This window comes from Berghia stephanieae, chromosome 6 (assembly GCF_034508935.2).
Source record: "Berghia stephanieae isolate SIO BIC M18660-M18661 chromosome 6, UCSD_Bste_1.3, whole genome shotgun sequence".
Lineage (NCBI taxonomy): Eukaryota > Metazoa > Mollusca > Gastropoda > Nudibranchia > Aeolidiidae > Berghia > Berghia stephanieae.
In genome coordinates, this window is record NC_088365.1 from 27087997 (window position 1) to 27088526 (window position 530).

The window sequence follows — 530 nt, forward strand, 5'->3', positions numbered from 1 at the left end:
TTAGGGTGTCGTGATATAAGATAGGACGAAGTTGACGTCACTCAGGTCTTTGTTATTGTTTTTTGCCATCCATGTTTATGAGTAATTCTCACTTAACTCACTATAAATGTTCAATGTTACACATAGTTTTATGTGTTTGTCCGATGTAATTCCGGATGGCAATTTAGTGAGTTTCTGAGCCAAGCGCACAGCATCTATACAGGTGATCGTTTTGAAAAGATCGATCACATATTTACGCACATACACACATACACATACATAAACAAACACACGTAAGCAAAATATAATGTTTGTATATGAGTAATAAACAAAATTTATATCAACCATTAATTGCATTATCCATTTCTTGGGGTCAATAGAGTGGCATGTATGTGTGTGTGTGTGTGTGTGTGTGTGTGTCCGCGTGTGTGTGTGTGCGTGTGTGCAATTGTGTGCGCGCGCGTGTTCATGTATTTGCTTGTGTTTACGTTAATGTTGCGCGGTTGTGTTTTAAGCGGTATGGCACTCGACTTCGGATTGGAAGGTTCTGG